The following is a 9,046-nucleotide window of genomic DNA, read 5'->3' as shown; positions in this document are numbered from 1 at the left end:
TTATGGAACAGGTCTTGGGGTGTACCTCAGTTCGACTATCTCACATTCTCCCACGAAGACTGCAGTGGCTTCCGTGATGTATGCTGTGGTTGCTCCCATGCTGAATCCCTTCATCTACAGCCTGAGGAACAGGGACATCAAGAAGGCCTTGCAGAGGCTCCTCAACAGAACTGCCTTGTCTTAACATTGCACATTTTTTGTTATTGTTGTCTGTTGATCAGAAATGATTGCAAAACCAAACATATGGAATTCACAAGCATGCCTCTTTAGTCACAGAAGTTTTGTAGGTCGTAGTTTCCCTTCATCTTGATTGGTCATATCTAAACATTTCTTACTTTGGCTATTCTTTGATGGAATTAAGGGAGTATTTGGGGACCCTCTGGATGTCAAAATCGCCACATAATTGAATCTTATTACCCCTATGGAATCCTCGGTGTTTGTCAGCTATGACCCAAGCTCCCTATACAAAATCACAACTCCCTTTAAAGGCATATGCATAGTCCTTAGCCAATTAACCAGCAGGTCTATTTTCCATAAAATCTTGGCTTGGATCAAATCTATTGATGCAGGTTGTGTGAGAGAATGTATGTTACTGGTCCTTAATCTTGCCTTCCTATTTGGAGTACCTGATAAGATTTAACATACTATACAATGGGGTGCCCAGCTGGCTCAATCAGAAGAGTGAGCAACACTTAAACTTGGGGTTGTAAGTTTGAGCCCCACATTGGATATAGACTTAAGAATAAAATCTTGGGGGGGCGCCTGGGTGACTCAGTTGGTTAAGCCTCCGACTTTGACTCAGGTCAGATCTCACGTTCATGGGTTCGAGCCCCACATCAGGCTCTGTGCTGACATCTCAGGGTCTGGAGCCTGCTTCCGGTTCTGTTTCTCCTTCTCTCTCTTCCCCTCCCCCTCTCATGCTCTGTTTTTCTCTATATCAAAAATAAATGAAAACATTAAAAAATAAAAAAAAAAAGAGTAAAATCTTGGGGGCACCTAAGTGGCTCTGTCAGTTAAGAGTCCAATTCATGAATTTGCCTCGAGCAATGTTCTCAGGCTTCAGGAAATTGATCCCTGCACTGAGCTCTATGCTGACAGTATGGAACCTGCTTGGGGTTCTCACTCTCTCTGAAAACTAAATATATAAACGTAAAGAAATTTTGAAAAATATTCTCATGCCTGAGTCCCACCATTATGGATTAAGACTCCATGGAATGGAGAGTGAAAAGAACATGAACAGTTTTTTTTAACAGGTCCCCAGGTGGGATTACTGTGCAACTAAGGTAGAGGCCTACTGAATTTTGTCAGGCCTTTCATTCAAAGATGACTTGCACGTGTTGGGTCCTTCCCTGTTCATGGTCAGATCCTGAACATCTCCAAGTGATCAAAGCTTGTAAAGCAGGAGACAGGAGTTTTCCATAGCAACAGCCAATGTGATTTTCCCTGCATATTCCTGGTAATATTTTTGTCCATATCTTCTTCCTCCATACTCAACAGCTGATTAACTGTGCTACATATTATGCTATTGTTCTCTGCTCCAGACTTACCCTTCTATAATATAAGTGGTGATGCTGTGGTAAGGGCTAGGAACCTTTAGACCACTGCTCTAATTTTGCAACTGTCTTAGTCTTAAGGTCTTCCAATAATGGTAATCAAAGTTACAAGCACTAATCTTCAGTGTTTCTCCCACACCTCTTAATCCATGGTGTTATCACTATATCATGTGGCTATGGATCTATTACCATGTTTTTCCTTTTGTGCCTTTCACCTTCAATAACTATTTAATCATACCTATATTAAATTATCTTCATTACAATAACTAGTGCAGTTTGTTTCTGCTTGATTGAACTCTCCTAAATCATAATATGGAAACTAAAGCTACACTGTGAGATGCAATGGGAAGACTCTAAGGTAAGGGAGGATAAAAAGGTGACTGTAATATGTCTTGGTCAAGGGTATACAACTTTGCATTCAGGTAGCAGTGATATTTCCAGTCGCTTAGTGGTTTTGATTGTGCCTCTATGTTATTAAATCACCTAGGTCTTCTGGATAAATGTAACTCTATCTTCATTGTCATTATTCAAGGACAGCAAAGAACCAAGTCCTCAGCAAAGGGAATATCTTCTCTTTCACCAGTAACCACCTTATTAGGATTCTACTTTGTCACCATGCTTCCTTCAGTTCTCTTATGATCAATCTGTGTTTGGGTCCTTCCGTCTTCTGCTACACACCCAGGAACCCATGTTCATAGCAATAGTCCATATACAGATGCTACACATAGTTTTTGAGGTAGAAATTTTGGGGCTTTCTGAAAATCTTTCCAAAAACTGGTTTCATTGCTCTGCTTTTACACTAAGCCAATGGCCTACCAACTTCACTGACAGTGAACCTCATATTGGATTGGCTCTTTCTGCTACAAAGTGCCTAGAGTTTAAATATTCCTTTTGTTCAAGCACTCTTAAACATCTCGACATGAACACGCCTTCTCCAATCCTCTCTATATTCTTGTCATTTGGTCCTTTGGATACTCTAAATTTTTTCTCTCACATTTTGCACACACAAACATAATTAGCACACGTTCTTTCATATCCAAATTAATTTGGTAAAAAGTGAGGTTTTCATTGTATCTGTTATTACTAAATCAATCGCTGAGCTTGTCTACCACTTGGGTCTTGAGGTAACTACATCCCTGCCTTGTAAGTCCCTGAAATATTTAAGCAAACTATCAAGTCACCAGATGAATGTATAAAAATAAACAGTTGACACATTTAGCAATATATGTGAGTGTGCAGAAAAATTAGAGCATGGACTGTCTCTTAAAACAGTAAAAACCAGGAGGGGGCCAAGATGGTGGATCATTATGACACACATTTGTGAGTGTCTCATCCCTGAAATGCAACGAGATCAACACCAAACCATCTTGCACACCTAGAAAAATGACTGAGGTTTAACACAACAATCTTGAACAGATGCCTCGGTGGCAAGAATGGATGAAGCAGAGTAGCGAATCAGTGATATAGAAGACTGATTTATTTAAATATATATATATAAAGCAGGAAAAAAGAGGGAAATCAAGGCAAGAGAGCACAAAATAATAATTAGAGAACTGAGTGACTCATTAAAAAGGAATAACATCAGAATTATAGGAAATGAAGATACACAAAAAGGGGTAGAAGGTTTAAGTGAGAAAAGCATAGTGGAATACTTTCCTAACTTGGGGAAAGACACAGACATCAAAATCCAGGAAGCACAGAGAACTTTCAATAGATTAAACAAAAACTTACCATTGACAAGGCTTATCATAGTCAAATTCACAAAACACTCAGACAAATAAAGAATCAAGAAAGCAGCAAGAGAAAAAAGTCCTTAACATACAAGGGAAGACAGATCAGGTCTGTAGCAGCCATAACCACAGAAACTTGACAGGCCAAAAAGGAGGGACAAGACATATTCAATGTGCTGAAACTGAAAAACATGCAGCCAAGAATTCTTTATCCAGAAAGGGTGTCATTCAAAATAGAAGAAGAGATTAAAAGTTTCCCAGACAGGACCTCCTGGGTGGCTCAGTTGGTTAAGCGTCTGACATTGGCTCAGGTCATGATCTCACGGTTTATGAATTCGAGGCCTGTGTCGGGCTCTGTGTTGACAGCTAGCTCAGAGCCTGGAGCCTGATTCAGATTCTGTGTCTCCCTCTCTCTCTAACTCTCCCCTGTACATGCTGTCTTCTCTCTCTCAATATAAAAAAAAAAAAAAAACATTTTAAAATATAAAAAAAAAGAAGATTCCCAAATAAAACTAAAGGAATTCATGACCACTAAACCAGCCCTGCTAGAAATTATTTTAAATGTTTATATTTTTGAAAGAAAGAGCATGGGGTGTGGGATGCAGAGAGGAGAGACAGACTGTGTACAAGGAAGGAACAGAGAGAGAGACAGACAGACAGACAGACAGACAGACAGACACGGAATCTAAAGAAGGCCCTAGTCTCTGAGCTGCCAGCACAGAGCCAGATGCGGGGCTCGAACTCACAAACTGTGAGATCATGACTGGAGCTGAAGTATGGCACTTAACTGACTGATCCACTCAGGCACCCTGCAGCCCTGCAAGAAATTTTAAAGGGGGGAGGGGGTCTCTCTGAGAGGAGTGGAAAAGATGAAAAAAAAAAGGCCAAGAGAATAAAAGCAACAACAAATAAAAAGAATTAAAAAGCACCAACAGAAATTCCAACTCGATGAAAACAAGATCCATCTTTATCCTGTTTACAAGAGAAATATTTTAGACCTAAAGACACCTTCAGATTGAATGTAAGGGGATAGAGAATGATCTATTATGCTAATGGTCACAAAAAAAAGTCAGAGTAGCCATACTTACGTCAGACGATCTAGATTTTAAAATAAAGCCGGGGTTCATAGCAGCAATGTCAACAATAGCCAAATCATGGAAAGAGCCTAAATGTCCATCACCTGATGAAAGGATCAAGAAAATGTTGTATATGTATACAATGGAGCATTATATGGCAATGAGAAAGGAAGAAATCTGGCTATTTGTAGCAAGGTGGATGGACCTCGAGGCTGTCATGCTAAGCGAAATAAGCCAGGCAGAGAAGGACAGATACCATATGTTTGCACTCATAGGTCTAATAGGTGAACAGGAGAAACCTAATGGAGGACCATGGGGAGGGAAGAGGGAAATAGAGTTGGGGGTAGAGGGATGCAAAACCTGAGAGACTATTGAATACTGAAAACGAACCAAGGGTTGAAGGGAAGGGGAAGGGGGAAAAGAGGTGGTGGTAATGGAGGAGCGCACTTGTGGGGAAGACCACTGGGTGTTATATAAAACCCAATTTGACAATAAACTATTTAAAAAACAAATTAAAAAAAAAAAAAGAACCTGACCCCATTCAGAATTGCACAAAATATCATAAAATACCTAGGAATAAACCTGACCAAGGATGTAAAAGACCTATATGATGAAAACTATAGAAAACTTATGAAAGAGATTGAAGGAGACACCAAGAAACAGAAAAACATTCCCTGTTCATGATCGAAAGAATAAACATTGTGAAAACGTCATTACTACCCAAAGCAATCTACACATTCAATGCAATCCCCATCAACATTACACCAACATTCTTCTCAAAGCTAGAACAAACTATCCTCAAATTCTTATGGAACCACAAAAGACCCCAAATAGCCAAAGTCATATTAAAGAAGAAAACCAAAATGGGAGGCATCACAATCCCAGACTTTAGCCTCTACTACAATGCTGTCATCATCAAGACGGTATGGTATTGGCACAAAAACAGACACATAGACCAATGAATAGAGAACCCAGAACTGGAACTAAAAATGTATGGCAAATTAATTTTTGACAAAGCAGGAAAGCATATCCAATGGAGTAAAGATAGCCTCTTTAACAGGTGGTTCTGGGAGAACTGGACAGCAACATGCAGAAAATGAATCTAGACCACTTTCTTACACCATACACAAAAATAAACTCAAAATGGATGAAGGACCTGAATGTGAAACAGGAAACAATCAAAATCCTAGAGGAGAAAGCAGGGAAAGGCTTCCTTGACCTCAATTGCAGCAATTTTCTACTTGACATATCCCAACAGAAAGGGAATAAAAAACCAAAACAAACTACTTGGACCTCATTAAGATACAAAGCTTCTGCACTGCAAAGGAAACAACAAAAAAAAAAACTAATAGGCAAATGACAGAATGGGAAAAGATAGTTGCAAATGACATACCAGATAAAAGGCCAGTTTCTAAAATCTACGAGGAACTTACCAATTTCCACAGCCGAAAAATGAATAATCCACTGAAGAAATGGGCAGAAGACATGAATAGGCACTTCTCCAAGGAGGATATTCGGATGGCCAACAGGCACATGAAAAGATGCTCAGTGTCACCTATCATCAGAGAAATACAAATCAAAACGACACTGAGATACCACCTCACGCCAGTCAGAGTGGCTAAAATGAACAAATCAAGAGTCTACAGATTTGGTAAGAATGTGGAGAAATGGGCACCGTCTTACATCCTGGTGGGAATGTAAACTGGTAAGGCAGCTCTAGAAACTAGTGTGGAGGTTCCTCAAAAAACTATCCGAACTCCCCTATGACCCAGCAATAGCACTGCTAGGATTTACCCAAGGGATACAGAAGTGGTGATGCAAAGGGGCACTTGTACCCCAATGTTCATAGCGGCACGTTCAATGATAGCCAAATTATGGAAAGAGCCTATATGTCATTCACCTGATGAATGGATCAAGAAGATGAGGTTTATCTATACAATGGAATACTACATGGCCATGAGAAAGGATGAAATCTGGCCATTTGTAGCAAAGTGAATGGACCTCGAGGGTATCATGCAAAGCGAAATAAGTCAGGTGTAGAAGGACAGATACCTTATGTTTGCACTCATAGGCCTAACAGGAAGAACCTAACAGAGGACCATGGGAAGGGGAAGGTGGGGAAGCGTTAGGGAGAAGCAGGTAGGCAAATCATGAGAACCTCTTGAATAGTGAAAGCAAACTGAGGTCTGAAGGGGGAGGAGGAAAGTAAATGGGGGTGATGGTCATGGAAGAGGGCACATGTGGAGAAGAGTACTCAGTTATATGGAAACCAAGTTGACAAGTAACTATTAAAAGAAAAGACACTTTGGTACTTGCACAAGTACAAACACCCAGATCAATGAAGCAATAGGGAACCCAGAAGTCAACCCACAAATGTATGGCCAACTAATCTCTGACAAAGCAGGAAAGATACCCAGTGGAATAAAGACAGTTTCTTCAGCAAGTGGTGCTGGGAATACTGGACAGTGACATGCAGAAAAATGATCTGGACCACTTTCTTACACCATACACAGAAATGAACTCAAAATGGATAAAACACCTAAACATAAGACAGGACACCATCAAAATCCTAAAGAAGAAAGAAGGCAAAAACCTCTTTGTCTTTGCCTTAACAACCTCTTACTCAATATGTCTCCAGAGGGAAGGGAAACAGAAACAAAAATGAACTAATGGGACCTCATCAAAATAAAAAAGCTTAACAGTGAAGAAAGCAATCAACAAAAGTAAAAGACAGTCAATGGAATGGGAGAATATATATGCAAACGACATATCAGATACAGGGTAGGTACCCAAAATCTATAAAGAACTTAGCAAACTCAACACCCAAAAAACCAGATCACCCAGTGACAAAATAGACAAACGATGTGAATAGGCACTTCTCCAAAGAAGACATTCAGATGGCTAACAGACACATGAAAAAATGCTCAGTGTTACTCATCATCAGGGAAATACAAAGTAAAACAACAATGAGATATCATCTCACACCTGTCAGAATGGCTAACATTAACAACTTAGGCAACAACAGATGCTGGCAAGGATGTGGAGAATGCACATTGGTGCAGTCATTCTGGAAAACAGTATGGAGGCTCCTCAAAAAATTAAAAATAGAACTACCATATGACTCAGCAACTGCACTACTAGGTATATATCCAAGGGATACAAGTATGCTGTTTTGAAGGGCACATGTACCCCAATATTTATAGCAGTGCTATCACCAATGGGCAAAGTATGGAACAAGCCCAAATGTCCATCAACAGATGAATGGAATATTACTTGACAATCAAAAAGAATGGAATCTTGCCATTTGCAACAACATGGAAGTAACTAGAGGGCATTATGCTTACTGAAATTAGTCAAAGAAAGACAAATATCCTTTGAATTCACTCATATGAAGACTTTAAAACACAAAGCAGATGAACATAAGGAAAGGGAAGCAAAAAGAATATAAAGATAGGGAGGGAGAAAACATAAGAGACCCTTAAATACAGAGAAGAAACAGAGGGGTGCTGAAGCAGTTGTGGGAAGAGGCATGGGCTAAATAGTTTAGGGGCATTACGGGAGACACTGGTTGAAATGAGCACTAGATTTTATATACGTGAGGAATCACTGGAATCTACTTCTGAAATCATTGTTGCACTATATGCTATCTTCATGTAAATGTAAAACTAAAGTATATATTTAAAATCTTTTATGTTTATTTTTGAGAGAGAAAGAGCACAAGCAGGGGAAGGGCAGAGGGGAAGACAATGAATCCAAACCACTGAATCTGAAGACACATGAATCACGAACTCCAGATCATGATATGAGATAAAGTTGGAGGCTTCACCGACTGAGGCACCCAGGTGCCCCAAGAATAAAAATTTAAACAAAACACCAAAACCATATATCTCTAATGCATAAAATTGCAAACCCCAAACCAGGTGTAGAGAAAGAAAAATAGCTCTCCTTAGACATAAATTTTATTTTTTATTTATTTTTTTAGAGACATAAATTTTAACTAAGAAAGTAGAAATACTAGCAGATTCCTGGTATAGAAGACATAATTCTCTCTGAACTAAATGATTAAGTCAATGGCTTTGCAGATGTAAAAGTCGAATGGTGCTTTGCATAGTTGGGGAAAAAATGTGTCTGAATGTTATAATCACATATGTAACTTGGAAGTCAGAAGTGAGGAGTACAGGTCAGCTTCTTCCTGGGAAGAGGCAGAGTCTAGACACCCTGCTCCCCACCCCCTGCAACCTCAGTACATTCATGTTTTATCCTTTTCCTCTTCCATTAATAATCACAAGTCCTTAGCGATTGGGAGAACATGGACCAATTTGGCTAATTATGCGCCATGTGCTTTGAGCCCTCAAGGCCAAACCACTGTAAACAACCAGCCTGTGCTTTCCGGGCCTTTTGCGGCCAGTTCCCGTTAAGTGGGCTCCATACAAGCGTCTCCTCCTCCCAGAGTTGTCCGCTCCAGGAGACCCATACTTGCACCTGCCTTCCTGCCAGTCCTGGAAACAAAGCCTCTGTGGTCATCCAGCTCCAGGTAGGGGAGTGGCAGCGGGATCTGCATTCCTCAGTCCTGCTCCAGCAGAGAGACAGTACAGCCCAGGGGTAGTAAGTGCAGTGGGAGTGACTGAGTGCAGAAAGGACTGGAAGAGCATTGCTTCCTCCTCATCAGGACAACCAAGACAGTTGG

The sequence above is a fragment of the Suricata suricatta genome, chromosome 12, assembly GCF_006229205.1.
Source record: "Suricata suricatta isolate VVHF042 chromosome 12, meerkat_22Aug2017_6uvM2_HiC, whole genome shotgun sequence".
NCBI classification, from domain to species: Eukaryota; Metazoa; Chordata; class Mammalia; order Carnivora; family Herpestidae; genus Suricata; species Suricata suricatta.
This window is presented reverse-complemented; position numbering follows the sequence as displayed.